Below are 17,935 nucleotides of genomic sequence, written 5' to 3'. Positions count from 1 at the left end.
CAGAAGAGGCAGAGTTTGGATTCAAACTCAAGTCTGTCAGATCCCAGAGTCTGGGTTCCCCCACATTTCACAGAGGTGAGGCGGCGGGGTTGGAGATGGAAAGACAAGGATGGTGAAGGGGGGGGCCCGTGGGGCAGAGACGAAAGGGAATGTGAGCCTCAGTAGTTAAATGTGTGCTGTGCACCTGTTGGGAGCCAGGCCACCGAGAGGAGACGCGCACTGTGCGGGCCCTCCAGCCGCTGGGGGAGCCGTGGCCGCGTCCGCTAAGTCCTACTTGATCTGTCCTCCCTCCCGGGTTCAGCAGCTGACCCTACTCCCCTGGGCCGGCCCCTGGACCAGTCTGTGTCCTGGTTCCCATCCCTGCAAGGTCTGCATCCCCAGCCTTGGGCTTGGCTCTGGGCTCACTGGATGTTTGTGGACCCCCAGGCTTTGCTGCGCCTCAGCTGCTGTGCTCATCCCCTTATCACAACAGTCCTCTCTGTGAGGTTCAGAGAGGTTAAGTAGCTGGCCCGAGGTGGTCCAGCCGGTAAGCGGAAGAGGCAGGATTTGATCTCACGCCTGTCTCACTTCATGGCCTGAGGCATGCCCTGTGATCCTGTCTCCCCTATGGCCACCGTGCCCAGCCCTTCCCACCTCCCGGCTCCTTCCACGGGGCGTCCCCTGCTTGGAGCACAGCCTCTGCTGAAGCCAGCTCCGCACTCATTAGCTGGAGGAGATGCATTTTGGAAACCACCCAAGGAAAAGACACTTGAGATAACTTTCCTCCGTAGCTTTTGCTGCCAAAATGCGCTGAACCCCAACTGAGGGCAGGCCTCTGCAGGACCCATGTCGACGCTGCCCGTTTGGCTGGGATTTACAGCCAGCAGCACACTTTCCAAGTCATTACCTCACAGACCCAAACGGCAGCCCTGGGCTGGCTGTCCCGACCCTCCTCCTACAGATGAGGTGGCTAGAGACTCAGGAAGGTCATGGGGCTTGCTCAAGGTCACATTCCCCCCTGTGGTGACCTTGGAGAAGTCACGCTCCCTCCCAGAGCCTCAGATGATGATGGTGCTGGCTTCCCAGGGCTGCTCGGGGCGGGGCGGGAGGGGGGGGATGGGGTGGGTAAGGAAAGGAAAACGGGTGGAAGGGTCCAGCACAGAACCTGACCCACGAGAGGCGCCCCGCAGCTGACTCTCCAGACAAAGAAAATCCCAGACGTGTGGATGGTCAGGGAAAATGAAGGCCAAGGGGGAAACTTTTCAAGCCCCCACTGTGCCAACAGCAGGCAGGCCGCTGCGGATAGCTACTGTGCCCATTGGTGCTGTCTACTCCTCGGCACGCGCGGTCGCATTTCACCTTCATTACAAGGGACAATTTCTCTCCCCAGTTCACAGAGGAGGAAAGAGACGTGCAGACACGTTAGGCAAGTGGGAACCAAAGGGCAGTTTTTCAACAGCAAAGAAAAAACAACTCAAGTTCAGAGTAAGACAAGCCTGTAAAGTAACCCTCTGCCCCCAAAAGACCCCTCCGGAACTTCTCTCCAGAACATCTCCTTTCTCTCCTCAACCCCTCCAGCTCTCACTTAGCAACTTCCTTGACCTCAGAGTTTACAGCTAGCCGCCTCCCTCAGCCTGAGGTTCAGGAGCCCCTGGGAACCCCGGCCCCCACCTGCTGGGCCAGGCCAGGAGTGACGCTGGGCTCGGTCCCTTGGGAATCTCTGCTCTGTTTTGGGGAGTGGGGGCACTCCTGCCTCACACTCAGCCGTGCCCCTGAGGCATGGCGCATCTGGTTAACAAACATCCTGTTTCCTGGAAATAGGAAGAACCCCGCCTGGTCCTGTCTCTGGAGCCTCTCCCACCTGGAAGTCTGGGTGATTCCCCGGGGACCCCCGTGTCACCTGCAGCCAGGAGAGGGGAATGAGGGATGCTCGTCGGCTCCACTAAGCAGTCAGACCCAACAGGTCCAAGCATTTCTCTCTGGGCCTCAGTTTCCTGTTCTCTAAATTGCAGGAGAAAAATAAAAGAAAGCAAACTGGCAGGACCAGACTGGGGCAGGAGCCGCAAACCAACCGCTCGGGAGAGCAGCCAGCTTAAAATAAATTTGTTTGTTTTGCTAGAGCTTAAAATAAAAATTGAACTAAGTGCCAATGTTTAAAAATTGGGAGATCGTGCATAAGAATCCAGATTTCTGGCTTCTCGTATAATATTGGAAGTGCTGCCCACCGGGCGTTGGCTGGAGGTGGGGGAGGCCGGAGAGATGGGCAGCAGGTCACCAGGTCAGCCCTCTCGCCATCTGACTCCATCAAGGGTGCGTTCTCGCCTGCATCCAGGAGGTAAGTGAGTTTGCAGCTCCTGGACCTCGCTGTCTCCCGAAAGCCAGGGCCCCTCCAGGCAAGAGGGTGGGCTTCTGCTATAAAACCTTTCCCATTTATTTCACAAACACTCAGTATATGCCAGGGGTTGTTTTAAACATACCAGGAACAGTCCTGAGTGCTATACACATACTAGTCAACTACTTACTTCTCATAACAACCTTGTGAGGTGAGTACCACTGTCATCACACACATTTTATTGATGAGGACACTGAGGCACAGAGAGGTTAACTCACTTGCCCAAGGCCACACAGATAGGAAGTGGCGGTCTTGGGATTTGAACCCTGGCAGCCTGACTCCCGAATCTGTGCTCTCACCACTGTATGAAGCTACCCACCCGCCTTCTCTGGGAAGTGGCCAGTCTTGTGGTTTTGTCCAAGTTTCCATGAGCCAATATGAAATCCAGATGATCACCCCTCCCCCATTTCTCCTTCCCTCCTCTCCTGTATGGATTACTTCCCTCCCTCATATGTCGATCAACTCCCTCAACCCTCCTAACAACCCTGTAGGGTGTAGGTACTGCCAGTATCCCCATTTGAAGATGAGGACATTGAGGCACAGAGAGGTCCAGTGACCTAGCCAAGGTCATGGGGCTGGAAGCGGCAGAGCCAGGGCTGGACCGAGGCCACCTGCTCCAGAGCCTGTACTCTCAGCACCTTTCTCTCCCCCTCACGCCCCCAGCTGCCCACCCTTGCCATTCATTTCTTCCCTCCTTCTGTTTTTCACTCACCCATCCATCCAACACTCAGCTCAGACCCTGGGCTGGGCATGGAGGACAGCTGTAAGGGGCATCGAGGTTGGGTGGAGTGGGAAGGTGGCATTCTGCTCCCAGACCAGGAACTGCCCATGACCACTCCCTCTGGAGCTGAGGCCAGTGGGAGAACTGGTTTCCAGCTGACGGCCCTGGAGAGCTCAGGAGGAAGCAGCAGAGGGAGGCCCGTGGCCCCCAGCAGCTTCCTGCAGGTGAGGCCCCAGCAAGGCCCTTGGAGATCCTGGGAGACCGGCAGCCGCCACCCATGGCCCAGACCCCACGCTTCACAGCTGCAGCACTAACCAGCCTCTGCTCCTGGCTCTGCCATCCATCTGCTATGAGATCCCATGCAAGGGGCCTCCCTTTTCTGGGCCTCAATTTCCCCATCTGTAAAATGAGGGTGTTGGGCCACTGGAGGCTGCAAACTGGCAGTTTCCCCGATTACTGACAGCTGACAGTAGGATGGTACATTCTTCACAATTTGAGTCAATATTGATATGTGGATATTAATGACAGTCCATACTTGATCCAAATTTCCTTAGTTTTAATCTAATGTCCTTTGCTGTCCCAGGATCCCACGCAGGTACCACACTATATTTAGTCACATGTCCCCTCTGGATCCTCTTGGCTGTGACAGTTTTGCAGAACTTTTTTAAAGTTAAATTTGAATGCCTCAGAAGGAAGGCTTCTGGGTACCAGAAATATTCTACACTTGGATCTGGGCGGTGGTTACAGGTGTACAAATACATGTGAAAATCATCCGGTGGTACCCTGAAGATGAGGGCACATCACCCACTTTACTGTAGGCATATCAAGCCCCAATAAAAAACAACTGAATGACTCTCTCCAACTTGCCACAGTCCCCAGCACTCCCTATTACACTCCACTCAGAGTTTATCATTCTTTTCTATCATCTGCTTGGCACCTGCAGCCACCACATGGTATATATATAAGCCTCTTCCAGTTTACTCATTTGTAAAATGGGTGTAATGATATTTTCTACTGGATAAGCCTGTAGTGACGATTAACTGAGATAACATATATACTATAAAGTTCTTAGCACAGTGCCTGGTGCATAGTAAGTGTTCAATAAACGGGAACAATTATTATTATTGCTCATGTAATGTTTATATCATTAAAACAAGTGCACAGCTCTCCTTTCTCCTTAAAGCAAGCCCTGTCCTCTCTCTCTTCTTCCTCCCCTGCCTCCTCTTATATCTTCGTCCCAAGGCCCAAACTGATGACCAGAAAATGGAGGAGTCATCCATGCCTGCAGAAGTGGCTCACATCTGCCAGCAGAGCCAGGAGACCACGAGGCTGACCCGGAGACCTGTCCCCAGTGCCCAAGGACACTCTGGTGGAAGCCGGGGCCCCAATCCCCCCCTTCGTAAGGAGCCCCTTGGGGTGCAAGGAGCTCTTCAGTTCCCAGACACTCGCCATCAAAAGCTGCATCCTCTCCCCCCAGGGGATCCCCTGGACAAGGACCCCAGGGGAAGCTGGAGGGCTTTTGGAGGGGGGCTGTGGAAATCCTGGGGAGAAGGGAACCTCCCACATGGCTCGCTGCTGGCCCAGCCTCTGCGGGATGCCAGCATCCCCTGTGAGGCTCCCCCAGACCTGAGCCCAGAAGCAATGAGGTCAGCAGGAGACAGGTTCTCAGACACTTTAGGGCGACCTCTGTTAAGGAGAAACCAAGCTCTGGGCAGGAGGTCCTGAGGGTTGACAAAGGCCAATGAGGCCAAGGAGGTGGGGAGGGGACTGGGGGTTGGGAGGCCAGGGCTGGGTCCTGTCTTGCCCCCTGAGTCGCCATGTGACCACTGGCAAGCCCCTTTCCATCTCTGAGCCTCCCTTTCCTGATAGTAATAACAACAAGAACAAGAATAAATAGTAACAGTAGCGACGATGGCGGCGATGATGGTGGCGGTGCTGATAGTGGCTCCCAACTTAAGTATGAGGCGTGGGGTGAGCCCTGTGTGTGCGCAGTGCAGTTTCACCCTTACTAGTACCCCACGCCGCAGGGCCTGTAAGGATCTCCATGCATGGAAAACCCGGGCATCGGAGGGTCAAGAACTTGTCTAAGGCTCCGAGCTAAGAAAGGCTGCAGACACAGGATTCGAACCCCAGTCCAGGCCGTCTCCTTTGCAGCTGCACCTGTGAGACCCCTAGTGGGTCTCCTAACTTTCCTTCCAGCTCTGGCCTCGCGGCCTCTGGAGGCCGGTCCACGTGCAGGGAGTCCCAGGGAGCAGTGAGGCCACTCAGGGGTATGCAGCACTCAGCAGTGCTGAGGGGCTGCATCTGTCGTCTCATCTGATCCCACAACAGTGTTGGGAAATACGTACTGTTGTCACCAGCCCCAGTTTACAGCGTGGGAAACGGAGGCACAGAGAGACCGGAGTACACGTGCAAAGTCACATACAGGTGTCAGGATCTGAGCCCGGGCCATCTGGCTCCAGGGCGCCCACACCTGCACGCTTGAGCAGCCCTCTGAGGGGAGGGGGCCCATAGAGCCCCCCAGGCCAGGCTCCACCTCGGTTTCCAAAGGGCTCGTGTGGCCCAGGCCTCACCCTCCACCCTCCCTCCCAGCCCAGGACTCCAAGGCCGGCAGAGCCCTCCTCTTACACCCAGCTGCTTCCCAGCACTGGAGACCCAAGTTCCCCAGGGGCCCAGCCCGTCCAGGGCCGTGGGCAGTGCCCGGCAGACCCGCCCTCCCATACCTGGGCTGCAGATGGTGGCGATTCCCCCGGTGTCCCGGCCAGGTCCCAGGCCACAGACACAAACCCTTGCTCTGACCTCTCGGCTTCAGCAGCAACAGCCACTGCAGACTTCTGCACCCCGCGAGGGGCCGTGGCACCTGGTCTGGCTGCCAGCAGGGTTGCCGCCCTTTCTGGCCTCGGGATCAGCGAGGCGGGAGGCTGGTGGGGAGGGGCGGGGGAGCACGGCTGGCCACCAGGGGCCATGGGCTGGCCTCGGCAGTGCCACGTGCTGGGCAAAACGGCAGCCTGTGCCAAAAGCAGCGTGGGGGGCGGGCACGGCTCTGCCCGGCTTCCTCCTGGGCCCCAGCGCTGGAGGCTTCGGATCCTATCAGCGGCACCCTGGCTCCAGGCCTGGCTACCTGGAAGTGCTCTTGTTCTGAGGACTCCCTGTACGCCTGGCTGGTGCAGAGTGGCCCTGGGGACACGAGGAAAGGGCAGCCACCATGCGTACATCAGGCTGGACCCAGGAACGGAGGCTTCCAATGAAACGGGTCATGTGAGTGTGGACGTCGGGGAGAGGCCAGGCTGGGAGAGGAGGAGGACCTGGGCCAGGCAGCCCGATCTCGCTTCCTCCAGGAAGCCGCTCTGGACTGAAGGGGAAAAAAGGCGAGAGTCTCCCACCCGGCCTGTGTCTTGGCCCCATGACACTCCTTGCTGTTCCCTCTCATAACGAGCCCACCCCCTTCTCTCCGTTTACAGAGAACAGCAAGGAAACGCGCTGTGTCCCGTCAAGCAGAGCACAGCGTCCCTTCTCCAACATCCCCAGAGAGGGAGCCCTTCATGGGAGCCTCCCAGCTCCCGGAATCCAGTGTTTGCTTTATCTGAAACATTTCAGGTGTGAGGAACTCACCCCGACTGTTTTTTTTCACCTTTACGTGAATTGATATTTTGCTCGTCCTGACGGCTCCTATCTGACAAATCGTAGAACGTCTGTGCCACAAACATGTTATTTAGTGAGCGAGCGCCTGCCTCCACTTCCCAGCCTTTGGTTTTTTGAAATACTGTTTAAGTCGCACAGGGACCTGATGAAAAGCCCCCTTCTGGGCGGAGCCAGGGCAGGGACCCCAGCCTGGCGGTTCCGGGAGGCGGGCACTGGGTGGACGGGGGGCTCTGCCCGGCCTTTGCCTCTGCCGCCCCCCACGACGCAGCCCCCAGGGATGCGTGTGTCAAGCCTGGGCATCGATCGTAGCTTCCCGACTGTTCGTCTCTGCTCCTGGCTTCAACGCGGCGGGACTCCCTCACTTTGTAACTACGCCCCTCAACGGCCTCCTGGTACTTCCTTTCTCAACAGTGCTGAGCACCTGCTGTGTGTCAGGGAGTAGGGATCCAGAGCAAGACTTGGACTCTGTACCCAGGGAGCGTGAAAGGATCACGAAGACACTGATGAGCATCCACGTGCTCAGAGAGGGTAGGTCACTTCCTCCAGGTCACACAGGTGGGAGGAAATGGGGCATGATAGTCAGACCTGTTTGAGTCTAAGGCCCAAGAAAACTCTTTGCACTGCCCCACTGCTCCTGGGGAGTTTAGAGTCTAGTGGGAGAGATGTAACTAAACAACCAAATAAGACACAAGACAATACATTCCACAGAGGAGTAGCTGAAGGGCTGCCGGGACAGAGAGGATGGAGGGACCAACTTTCATGGGGTGGAAGTCACACTGCGGATGGGTCCTGGGGAGGTGAAACCTGAGCAGTGCGTTCCATTCTCTAGCTTAAGAAATCAGATAACTCGTGTGGTTAAAACTGTGTCTCAAGTACGAGTCACCCAGCCCTCCAGGAGCGCTTCCACCCTCATGACCACTCTGTGACCTGTTTGCTGGCCAACCAAGGACCAGAGAGGGGAGGTCACTCACCCAAAGTCACCCAGCTGGGCCAGATTTGAGCCCAAAGTTCGGGCTGTCTCTACCACACCATGCGCCCCTCCACTTCCTACACATTTCCTTGTTTCATCCTCCCCTTGGTGCAGAGGGATGAGCAGAGTTCCCCAGAGACAGTGGAAAGGCACCCCCAGCACCATCTCAAGGCTTGAGGCAGACCTTAGTCTGTGACAAACGGCGCAGAGGAAGGTAGGTTTGAATGCAGCCTCCAGCCCTCCCGCCCACGGGTGGCTGCGAGGCCACCCTTAGTGCCCCAGTGGTTTCAGGTAAGCACTTCCTTCTGCTGCAGCTCCTCTCTGAAAACACGAATGTTCCTGGGCCGTGTACGCCCACCGCCTCCCGCCCCTGAGGGGGTGGAGCACCCTCCTGGACCTCAGTCTGGGTGAGGTGGTCCAGCAATATATCCAGCTCCACAGACATTGGATGGATGCCACCTAGAGACACGGCCTGTGCTAGGGGCTGGGGGTCCCTGCGAAGACGCCGTTGCCCCCAGCGCTCCAGGGATGGGAAGGGGCTGTCCGACTCGGCAGCCTTGGCTCCCAGCTCTGCCACCCCAAGCTGGAACTCAGAGCCTCCAAAATGGGCAAAATGAGGAGCAGGAAGAGGATGGGGGTACGGGAATTTATGGCACCGGGGGGGGGGGCACAAACTCAGGCCCCCGGACGGCCGCACTAGGTCAGAGGCTCCAGGTGCCTCGCCACAGTCACCCGGAGCCACTGCACCTACAGAGAGCGGGGAGCAGTCGCCCCAGGTCACACAACAGCTCCCAGCAGAGCGGGCCTGCGAGCATGGGAGGTTTCCTCTGCCCGGCCAGACTGGACTGGACTGGCCTTCCTGGAGGCCACTCCTAAAGCCAGACAGAGCTGGCCAGGACCCATCTGGTCCACCAGCCTCGCTTGCAGTGAATGAAACCGAGGCCCAGAGAGAGAAGATGGAGGCTGCCAGCCAGGTGCCCAGCACCCTGTGAGGCCCTTCATAGGCATCCCTCACTCACAATGCAGGAACCATCTCTGCTTTGCAAATGGGGAGACGGAGACTGGAGAAGCAGCAAGATTCACCCAGGGCCGCACAGCCCAGACTGGCAGTGCTGAGATTTGAACCCAGCACCCAGGCACGTGCACGTCTAGTCTGGTCACTCTGACCAGTTCACAGCACAGTGTCTTCAGGGGTCCCAGCAGCCTCGGAAATACAGATCGATGGCTCTTAGCTCGAGTGATGTGGGACCCTCCAATATGTGGAGTAAGGAAGCTTATTTTAAGAATAGGGATCTCGAAAGAAGGGGGGTCTACCGCCCACCCTTCACCTCTCCAGGGACCCCAGACAAGCCACGGACGCCGTGGGGGTGACCGGCTCAGGGTCCCCTGCACTCCCTGTGCTCCCGGAGTCCAGCGTGCAGCCAGGCTGACAAAGAGCTTGGGTTCAAACCCACTTGCTCCTCAGGTAGGTAATGGCCCAAGAGCCCCAGACTGGAGTTTGCGAAGGCCGAGGCCTATGCAGGAATCTCCTGGGAGCTAAGGAGTCAGTGATTTTGAGATGGACATTGCCCTTTTGCAAAATGATGTAAAACATATTTGAGCCTATTTGAGAAATGTCATGAATGAGCTGGCGGCCCATTCAGAGTCCATCTCAAACCATGATGACAGTGTTACGGATTGAACTGGGGTGGGGGCACCCCACCAAAAGGTACTTTAGAGTCCTAACCCCCAGTACCTGTGAATGTGACCTTCCAAAGAAATAGGGTCTTCGCAGAGGCAAGCAAATTAAGATGAGGTCATTAGGGTGGGCTCTGATCCAACACGGCTGCTTTCCTTATAAAAAGGGGCAATTTGGGCACACACACACAGCAAAGATGAGGTGAAGGTGGGGGATCAGGGAAATGCACGCACACCCAGGAGTGCCAAAGATCACCAGCAAACCGCCAGCAGAAGGAGAGGGGTGTGGGACAGTCTTCCCTCACGGTACTCGGAAGGAGCCCGCCCTGGACGTTGGACTTCAGCCTCCAGGGCTGTGTGACAACAAGGGCCTGTTCCTTTAAGCCACCCTGTCGGGGTGCTGTTACGGCAGCCCCAGCAAACCAATGCAGATGGCGAGCCGACTGTTCCCAGCCGTGCAGGTGAGAGAGTCTGACACGGTCCCAGCAGAAAGAGGCCCGGGGTCCCCACAATCTGAGGCAGCTGTCCCCACCGGGGACCACCAGGAGAACAGAGACCCACTGAGCAGCCGGTGATATCAGGCCCCCTCCTGGATACCTTGGATTTTCTCTCCTCTTAGTCCTTCCAACATCCTCAAAAGGGAGGGCCTCTTACTCCCATTTTATGGAACATAAAATCGAGGTGGGAGAGTGTCTACACAACTTGCCCAGGGCTGCAGGGGCAGGACCTGAACTGGCAGAGGTGAGCCGCGCAGTCAGGGTGTCTGGCCGCCTCCCCAGACAGAGCCTGCACAGAACACCCTCCCCGGGGAACAAGGCCTCACCGAAGGGCTGGGCGTGTTCCCCAACCTCTTTGCTCCGTCCCCCGTATTTCGGACTCTGGGGAAGTCTGCTCAGGGGGAGCGCCCACGTTTTACTCCCTTCTCTCATTGAGGAAAACAGGATGGAAAAAGGATAAGACGCTTAAGAATCCTCAAGGACTTTTAAGGCCCTCGTTGGTGCAGGTTCTCACCCTTACAAAGCATGTTCCCGTGCGTTGTCCCCGCTGCCAGCACTGGCCTCAGATGGGAATCGCCGTCCGCACTGGAGGCGGGACCGGCTGCTTTGTAAATGAGCGTTAGTTAGGGCAGCCTCAGATGGCGCTCCAACGTGGAAATTCTGCCAATCGAATTTATTTATAAGGAAGGATGCTTGTAACTTTCACTTAAAAGGGATTTCCACTGGGACGTTTTGGGCGTTGTTCTGGCACAGACTGGGAGTGAAACGTTTCCCCTGAATGTTCTCTGACTCCATTAACCGCTCTCTCGGTTCACCTTCTCTCTGGAAGCTCCTACTGGCAAAGAAGGTGGGGACTCGCTCCACTCCCTTATCGAGGAGGTGACGTTTCGCTACTCAGCCTGTCTTGGCTCATCTTGGCGGTGGCAGGCGGGTCGGGCTCCGGGAGGCCCTTCTGCTTTGGCCACTGGGGAGCCCGAGGCTCTGGGGAGGACAGTGGTCTCCATGGCTCCTGGAGGGCCTGCCCCCACCCAGAGCCCCGGTCCAGCCAGGCCTGGCCCAAAGGGGTGCTGTGGCATGCTCACTGGACGAGCAAGGGGCCTCGACCCCAGACTGGGAAATGCAGACAGAGCCCAGTCGGACTGTTGGTTCTCCACTTTCCTCCACTTCCTCTGCAGTTTGCTAAAAACCTGGACTCCAGAGCCAGACCTCCCGGGTTCGAATCCCAGCTAGGGTAAGTAAGGCAGCACTCTGTGCTTCAGTTTCTGCTTTTATAAAATGGGGATGATGGCCATGCATGCCTACCTCATGGGCTGTTGTGAAGACTAAACGATTAATATTTTTAAAGCACTTAGGATAGGGCCAGCACTGTATTATGTGACTGCTATTATTATTGCGATTATTGTGATTAATTCATTCAGCCAACACGGGTTGAGGGCCCTATGTGTAGAGTCTCAGATGGACCAGCTTTGCTATACTTGCTGAGCGACCCTGGGCATTCTAGTTAACCACTCTGTGCCTTGGTTCCCTCTTCTGTGAAACAAAGGTAATAAAGCTACGCATATTACAGGCTGGTGGTGGGGATAAGGGGCTTGTCCCAGCGCCCGGCCCATGGAAAGTGCTTAGTAAGCCATAGGTACTATTATCATCATCGATGCCAGAGTTGCTGGATTCCTGCCGGGTCAGGCTGGGCCCTCCCCAGCTGCCCTGGGAGAAACTCCGATCACTTTGGACAGATCCACCGGAGCCTGGCCCCAATTCTTCCTGCCAACGTCCCAGCCCTCCAGACCCAGAACTTTGGCCCAGCCCTTCCTGGCACGCCGGCCACCCCCTAGTCATCTCCCAGCCCCAGAGGGACGTTTCCCAAACAGTCATCGGATCTCTAGAAGCCTCCAATAGTGGCTAGCATGCGTGCAGACTCAATGCAAACTCCGCAGGGGCCCTCGAGGTCCGGCCCACGGGCCCTGAGGTGCATTCCTCTGTCCACATCACCTCCGTGGGGCCCTTGCTCACCCTCCCCAGCCCACTGCCCTCCTTGCTCTTCCTCAGCCCCACCGGGCCACTTGCTCGTGGGGTCTCCCACCTGCCCAGCACGCTCTCCCCAACCCCGGACCTCTGCATGGCTGGCTGCTCCTGCCATCGAGACGTCCTCTCAGAAGTCCCCTCCTCAGTGACTGCCACCCTGTTTTGTTTTCTTCGCAGCGCCTGCCCCACCCTGGAGCCATCTCATTCATTTGTCTGGTCTCCTGTCAGCATCAGCAGCAGGAGGACGGGGCCTCACCTGTGTCATTCACGAGGGCACCCCTGGGGTGAATGCAGGCCTGACAGTGACAGCACAGAGGTGCTCAACAAACACCTGTAAACCAATGGATGGGGGCTGAGCCCTGACGCCAAGCATCCTTTGGGGAAACAATAATGCATCTCTGTTATATAATAAAAGAGGTTGAGGCCCTGGGTGAAAATTCCACCATGTGGTTGCCAGCCACTGGCCTGGGAAGCCTTTCAGCCCATCTCAGAGGAGGAGGGGGGATGTCACCTCCCCCGCCGTGGACCCTCACAGACAGCTCTCCTCTGTCTCCCGCCTGCCCATGCCCGTCAAAAGCTGCTGGGTTTCAACGCCCATGTTTCTGTTCCGTATTATCGATCGTTTAATATTCAAGAGATAGCATTAAATAAATATGTGAGCAATTATGTAATATGTTTGGAAACAATCTGGTTCATCCCAGAGTGACTGGGAGAGGAACAAAACTTCAGCCAAGCAAGAATCTGGGTGATCCCTGAGGGCGGGGACAGGCATGCGGCCAGTCTGCCTGTCTGCGGCCTCCCTGATTCGGGTCCGAGTTCCTCATCTCCTGGGCACCGGCGGGTGGGGTGGTAGGAAGCGAGCTCAGCATCCTGGGTTGCATCCTGGCTCTCCCACCGCCGGGCTGTAAGCGCCTTCTCTCTGGGCCTCAGTGTTCTCATCTGTGAAAGGGCTAACAACGCCTACTGGGCCCTCAGCTGAGACAGTGACTCTGAGCTCTGGCTCAAGGACATCCTTCCGGAAGGTAAGCTGTGTCTGATGCTGGAAGATGGGCAGCATGAGCTCTGGTTCCTGACAGAGGTGGGAAGTGGGGCACAGAGCATGGACTCTGAGGTTTGTAGATACACAGTACAAGGCGGACGGAGCAAGGCAGTAACAGAGGCCCAAAGGAAGGGCTCGGGTATGCAGAGTAAGACATGCTTAATCCCAGCCAGGAGCCAGGGGATCCTACAGAGCTGCCATATGGGCTGGCTCTGCAAGGCTGGGTGGCCTTTTGACCCCAGAGAGAGGCCTGCCCCATTTAACTAACATGCATCAGGCACCTAGTATGTTTATTCATCCAACAAGCATTTATTGAGCACCACTGTGTTCCAGCTACTCTGCAAAGCACTTTACATGGATTATCTTTGCTTGGCCTTCACGAGAGGAAGATGCTGCTGCCGTCCCCATTTTACAGACGAGGGAACCGAGACTCAGTTCACTGTGTGAGGCGATGCTGCCTTCCTTCTCCCCGTTCTATGCCATACTTCCTATTCAAATGCAAAAGGGATGGGGGGAATTGACCCAAACCAGGACAATGCTGCATAAATCATTCACGTGTCCCGGTCAGGGGGCGGAGGGAAGGTAGCTGCTGCCACGCACTGCTTTCCTGCTCAGCTGACCCTCAGTTAGCCACCCCCTGCCCTGTCAGCAGTGCTCTCTCCCCAGATCTGCCCCACCCCCAGCCCCAGCCAACCCCAGTCTCCAACTCACCCTCCACGTCTTCTGCTTAAATGCAAGGTATCAGGATTTGGAAGATGGGGCCCATGTCTTGCTGGCTCTGGGGACTGGGTGACGAATTCAGCTCTAGAAAAGGGGAGATGACATTGGTTAAGGATGGGTGACCTGACGGGGACCTGAGTCAGGATAGGAAGGGAACAGTGGTGTGGAGCGCCCCCAGGTGCCGGCAGTGGGCTGAGGGCAGGCGGGGCTGGAGACAGAAGACAAGCAGGGCTGCCTCTTCTCTCCACCTGCCCCCAGGGGCTGACCAGCCGCAGGGGGACCCAGCCCCTGCCTTTGCCATCAAGACACCCCTCCCAGGCCCTCCCAGGCTCCAAGCCCATCTTAGGAGAGGAAGTCCACCCGCTGGCGGGGGTGTCAGGATGGGTCCCACTGCCCTCTGTCCTCTGTTGTATGGCCTGCGAGGGCAGAGGGAGTGTGGCAGAGTGGTCACGGCGTGTGCTCTGGAGAGACAGAAGCCCTGAGGCAGGCGGCTTCATCTTTCCGAGCCTCGGTTTCCCCACCCGTAAGACAGAGACGATAACAGCTATCCTTCAGGGTCTTGTGAGGAGTCACTGAAACGTACTACCTGTGGGGCCCTGGCTCTGAGAAGCTCCGTGAACAGCAGCAGAAGTCAATCAGATGCTACACATCTCTCCGTCGGGCTCCCTTTATTTGCTTTTATATCCATTTATTCAATTATTTGTGACTTTTTATTTTGAAATAATTATTGATTCAAAGGAAGTGGCAAAGAAATGTACAGGGAGGTCCAGTGCCCCATCCCCCGGCCTCCCCCAGCGTCATCTCGCACAGCTATGGGACACCGTCAAAACCAGGCACGTGACATGAGCACAATCCATGGAGCTCGCTCAGATTTCTCCCGTGTTACGTGTCCTCGTGTGTGTGCGGGTCCACGCAATCTTATCACGTGCGAAGCTTTATGTAACCACAATCACAGTCAAGATACAGAACCGTTCCTTGGGCCACCACTTTATAACCGCCCCATTCCCCGGCTGCCATCCTCCCTGACCCCTGGCGACCACGAGTCTGTCCACCATCCCCATAACACCGTTCTTTCGATGATGTTTCACACGTGGAATCATGCTATGTGTAATCCTTGGGGACTGGAGTTTTCATGCACGTAATTCTCTGGAGATTCATCAGGTTGTGTGTATCGCGAGTTCATTCCTTTTTATTGTTGAATTCTATTCTATGATATGGAAGTATCACAGTCCATTTAATTATTCACCCTTTAAAGGACGCCTGGGTTATTTCCGGTTTTGACTATTACGAATAAAGCTGCTATAAACATTTGTGTAAAGGGTTTTTGCGTGAACCTAAGTTTTGGAATAAATGCCCAAGAGTGCAACTGTTGGGTCATGTGGTTTAGTGTCTTTTAGAAGAGAAAATTTCCTTTTTTTTTTTCTTTTGAGGAAGATTAGCCCTGAGCTAACCGCTGCCAATCCTCCTCTTTTTGCTGAGGAAGACTGGCCCTGAGCCATCCGAGCCCATCTTCCTCCACTTTATATGTGGGACGCCTACCACAGCATGGCGTGCCAAGCGGTGCCATGTCCACACCTGGGATCCAAACCAGCGAACCCCGGGCCACCAAAGCAGAACGTTTGAACTTAACTGCTGCGCCACCGGGCCGGCCCAGAACATTTCATTTTAAAAACAAAATGGTACAGAGTGGCTGTACCATTTTACATTCCCACCAGCAACCTATGAATGGTCCAGTTTTTCTGCATCTTTGTGAGCATTTGGTGTTGCCATTTTTTATTTTAGCTATTCTGATAGGTGTGACATACTTCTCCTTGTGGTTTTAATTTGCATTTCTCAAATGGCTGATGATGTCAAATACCTTTTCTTGTGCTTATTCACCATCTGCATATCCTCTTTGAAGAAACGTCTCTTCATGACTTTTGTCCATTTTCTAATTGGATTTGTTCAAAAATTTTTTTTTTACTATTGAGTTTTGAAAGTTTTTTTATATATGTCAGTTACCAGTACTTTGTCAGATTTTGTGGTTTGCAAAGATTTTCTCCCGATCTGTAGCTTATCTTTTCATCCTCTTAACAGAGTCCTTTCCAGAGCATGATCTTTTAATTTGGTGAAGCCCAATTTATCATTTTTTCTTTTTATGAATCACGCTTTTGGTGTCAAGTCCAAGAACTCTTTGTATCGCCCTAGATTCTGAAGATTTCCCACTTACATTGTTTTCCTAGAAGTTTTATAGTTTTACATTTTACACTTAAGTCCATGGTCTATTTTGAGTTATTTTTGTATAAGGTGTGAGACTTAGATAGAAGTTCTTTCTTTTCACTTTCGCTATGGACGTCCAAGTGCTCCAGCACTGTTTGCTGAAAAGGTTATCATCTTTCCCTCCACTGGAATTCTTTTGTCGAAAATCAGTTGGGCTTATTTGTGTGGGCTTACTTCTGTATCCTCTATTCCATTCCATCGATCTATGTGTCATCTGTCTGTTAACACCACATAGTCTTGGGGCGGCCCCGTGGCCGAGGGGTTAAGTTCTTGCACTCCGCTTCGGCGGCCCAGGGTTTCGCTGGTTTGGATCCTGGGCGTGGACATGGCACCGCTCGTCAGGCCATGCTGTGGTGGCGTCCCACATGCCACACCTAGAAGGACCCACAACTAAAATATACAACTATGTACTGGGGAGCTTTGGGGAGAAGAAAAAGAAAAAAAAGAAGACTGGCAACAGCTGTTAGCTCAGGTGCTAATCTTTAAAAAAAATAAAATACCACAGAGTCTTGATTTCTACGTAATACATCTTGAAATCAGGTCGACTGATTCTTCTCACTTTATTCTTCTTTTTCAAAACTGCTCTAGCTTTTCTCGCTCCTTTGCCTTTCCAGGTAAATTTTAGAATAATCTTTTCTACACCTACAACAATTTTGCTGGGATTTTGGTAGGAACTGCAGAGAACTGACATCTTCATCATGTTGAGTTTTCCAATGCATAAAAACAGTATATTGCTTCATTTATTCAGATCTTCTTTGATTTCTTTCACTGGCATTTTTTAGCTTTCAGCGTACAAATCTTGTACAGTTTTGTTAAATTTACACCTAAGTATTTCGTTTTTTTGAGTGACTGTAATGGCATTGTATTTTGAATTTTGGTGTCCACCTGTTCATCACCAGTATGTAGAAATACAAATAGATTGGTGTGTGCTTGTCTTACGTCCTGTGACGTGTGTAGGGTCGTTCATGGTGCTCCCTTACTGTTTGGATACCGGCAGGGTCTGCAGCAACGTTCCCTGTTTCATTCCTGATTTTGGTAATTGCTGTCTTCTCTCTCTCTTTCTCTCTCCAGCTCTCTCTCCTTCTCTGTCTTGCTAGAATTTTGTCAATGTTATTGATCTTTTCAAAGACTCGGCTCTTTGTTTCATTGGTTTTCTTGACTGTTTTTCTGTTTTCAACTGCATTGATTTCTGCTCTGATCTTTATTATTTCCTTCCTGCTGACTGATTTGGGTTTATTTCGCTCTTCCTTTTACAGTTCCTCAAGATGGGAGCCTCGATTATTGTTTTGAGACTTTTTCTCTGTGCTAATTATGCATTTAGTGCTATTATTTTCCTCTCAGCCCTGCTTTAGCTATATCCCGTGAATTTTAATACGTTGTATCAAACTTCATCAAATTTCATTTTCATAGAATTCAATACATTTTAAAACTTTCCGTTTAGACTTTCTCTTGACCCATGGATTATTTATATGTGTATCACTTAGTTCCAAGTGGGTGGAGATTTTCCGATTATCTTCCTGTTACCGACTCCTTGTTTGATTTTATTGTAGCCAAAGAACATACTCTGTAAAATTTCAATTACAATTTTTCCGAGGTTTGTTTTATGGCCCAGGATATAGTTCATCTTGGAATACGCTCTGCGGACGCTTGAAAAGAATGTGTGTTCTGCTGCTGTTGGGCGGAGTGTCCTATAAATGTCGATTTGATCCTGTCGGCTGCTGGCGGTGTTGGGCTCTCCTATATCCTTGCTGATACTCTGTGTAGTCATTCGACCAGTTACTGAGAGGGGGGTGTTGAAGCCTCTCACTGTAACAGTTCTGTCAGTTTTTGCTTCACATATCTTATGGCTCTGTTGTTTGATGCATACACATTCAGTATTGCTATGTCTTCTTGGTGGATTGACCCTTTTATCATTATATAATATCTCTCTCTATCTCGAGTAGTTTTCTTTGCTTTGAAGTCTACTTTATCAAATATTAATATAGATACTTCTACTTTCTTTCTTTTATTTATTTAC

General features: G+C 53.6%; 1 protein-coding gene across 12 annotated transcripts in view; it reads right to left on the bottom strand.

Annotated features, from left to right (window-relative positions):
- Positions 1–17,935, bottom strand: part of ATP2B2 (ATPase plasma membrane Ca2+ transporting 2) — a 351,827-nt gene that overhangs the window by 181,275 nt on the left and 152,617 nt on the right. For all 12 annotated transcript variants that reach the window (XM_070576511.1, XM_070576502.1, XM_070576508.1 and 9 more), the window contains one exon: positions 13,651–13,743. The gene's annotated coding sequence lies outside the window, so the exon portion shown is untranslated. The remainder of the gene's footprint in view (positions 1–13,650; positions 13,744–17,935) is intronic.

The sequence above is a fragment of the Equus przewalskii genome, chromosome 15 (assembly GCF_037783145.1).
Source record: "Equus przewalskii isolate Varuska chromosome 15, EquPr2, whole genome shotgun sequence".
Classification (NCBI taxonomy): Eukaryota; Metazoa; Chordata; class Mammalia; order Perissodactyla; family Equidae; genus Equus; species Equus przewalskii.
Note: the sequence above shows the minus strand (reverse complement) of the source record. Positions and strands in the feature narration are given on the sequence as shown.